Raw genomic sequence first — 2,655 nt, 5'->3', positions numbered from 1 at the left:
AAAAAACATGTTTGTCTTAGTTTTGTGTTTCAGTGCTGTGAGGGATTGTGGTCTGTAGGTGTAGTTTACCAGATTTAGTGTAAATCTGACATTCTTAAAAAATCCTCAACATTTCAACAGGCAATAAACCACCCGTGACATTTATGTAAACTGAAGCCGTTTTAGCGATTATTGGATCAGTATCTCATTCTCTTCGAGGCACTGTACATGGTGAAAAGATTCCATCAATCCACACTTTATTTTGTCATCAGAGGCATGTTGTGACTAAGCAGGTCAGTGTGAGATGTCCACATGTCAGAACAGGTTTTATGAATGTCATGTGGAGGTATTTGAGCTCGCTGATGTTGGGTGAGGTTCTTACTCAAGAAAACCGCAGTCTTGTTTTATTTATCTATTTATAAGTAAAGAATGCAAGATTGTGCTCTCCTCAAATCGAAGGCAAGTAAATTGTTGTAAAGCGCTAAATGCTGTCTGGGTACATTGCTTTTGACATTTCACAAACTGTCACAAGATTGCTAAATTTACCGGTGCTTAAAAGGTTCTTCACAGCAGAATACAAAAAACAATCCGTCAAAGGTGCCTTAAGGAACCATCTCTTTCTTACATTTTCATAATCTGAAAATCCTTTTTTTGCCACAAAGAACCTTTTGTGAAATGTTCTTTCTGGAACCATTTAGACGAAAAAGGTTTATGAAGCACCTTTACTTTTAAAGAGTGATGCAAAGTACACTACACAAATTTTACATTGTATCGTCATTTCGGATGTGAAGACGTTTCCATAATGTTCTGTCTACTAAATGTGACCCTGGACAACAAAACCAGTCTTAAGTAGCACAGGAACATTTTTAGTAATCGCCAAAACACATTGTGAGGGGAAATATTACTGATTTTCTTTTTGCCCCAAATCATTAGGATATTAAGTAAATATTATGTTCTATGAAAATGTTTCATAAATTTCCTACCGTAAATGTATAAAACTTTATTTTTGTGAGTGGATGGCCTGCTGCAGTGCCTCAGATTAACAACTTCAAAGGCAATTTTCTCAACATTTTGATTTCTTGGCACCCTCAGATTCCAGCTTTGTAAACAGTTGTTGCTCCGCTAGATAGTGTCCTATCCTAACAAACCATATATCAATAGAAAGCTTATTTCTTCAGATTGCAGATGATGTAAAAATCTCTGGTTGTGTCGTCGAGGGTCACAAATACTAAAAACAGTCTGAAATAGTATTACATTTGGGCAGTTGCAGTCACAGACATAAAATATTTACTTTATTTTTTGAAAATGGCTTGAAAATGGCTCTTGCCTGAATATGAAAAATAAAACAAATGCTTTAAAAACTTTTTAAAAAGGTAGACCTCACATGGGTATTTGAACAACCAAATGTTAATATCTGTGCTGTTAGTATAGTAAAAACCTTTGGTAAAAAATGCTTTCATGATAAGGTTGACATTTTTATGGAATAGGCCATTTGTTATTTTGCAAACATTGTTATTGCGTCACTAACAGTAGCAGTATGATACTGAAGGATCCTGTTACCTAAATATGTATATATGATTGTTCATAGTGTTACATTGAAGTAGACTGCATCAAACTATAATTCAGTCACAAAAAACATCTGAAATACTCTTACTTACAGTACATACAAATACAATTTTCAATGAAATCGTATAGCGATGGTTCTATTGTATTATCAAATAACTCAGTGTAGTCTGACATATGCGCTACATGAATGGCTCTGTGGTCCCAAATCACAAAAGGGGGATGGTGTGGGGGCAAAGGTCAACTCAAACACATCTCAAGGTATTTCAGGACTGGCACATATGCTCATGTGACAGTTTAGACTTTAGAGTATGGAGTGTCGATTAGATGGCATAAATGCATTAAGTCCTCGCTTGTAGATCCAGTCATACCATAATGCAAACAAAAGGGCTGTTTCTCCAGATGGCTGCCACATGTCAAAATGACTGATTTTAGCATAATTTACAATGTGTCATGTCATTTCAAACTTGTTTGACTTTCTTTTTCTGTGGAACACAAAATATATATTTTAAGGCTCAGTGGTTTTGTATCCATACAATGGAAGTGGGCTAATGTTGTCTGGTTGCCAGCTTTCTTCAAAATATCTTCTTTTGTGTTCTGCAGAAGAAGGAAACTCATACAAGTTTGAAATAACATGAAAGTTAATAAATTGTGAAATAATTTTTCGGTGTTAAGTTAAATTATCCCTTTAAGTATCGTAAATTGCAAAAATGTCAGCCTCCAGGTTATGCGTGTTACAGCTGAGCAACTGCCCTTGAGATAAATAGAAATGCTAACAGATAAATATTCAATGTGCTTTGTAACAAAAAAAGTTCCTGGAGCTCAATTGGTTGCCTGGTTGCAAGGCCAGCAAGGGTTTATTTGCCAGGAACCACATGCCGTTGAACCTTTATGTTCGATCTTTATGTCATTTTATACAAAAATATCCACCAAATGCATTAATTTAATGCAGTTTCACATCTCAAAAGTCTCAGTTAATAAACAAACTATGACTCCTTTGAAAAGATTAATAACTTTCCGCATGCATGGGCGACTTTTAGTTCTTGCACTTTAAACCAGAAAAACCCCGGTCAACGTGACACATCCAGTTAAGATTACAGTAATCCAACTCAG

The sequence above is a fragment of the Triplophysa dalaica genome, chromosome 13, assembly GCF_015846415.1.
Source record: "Triplophysa dalaica isolate WHDGS20190420 chromosome 13, ASM1584641v1, whole genome shotgun sequence".
Lineage (NCBI taxonomy): Eukaryota > Metazoa > Chordata > Actinopteri > Cypriniformes > Nemacheilidae > Triplophysa > Triplophysa dalaica.
The sequence above is the reverse complement of the archived record's forward strand: the minus strand, read 5'-3'. Positions refer to the sequence as shown.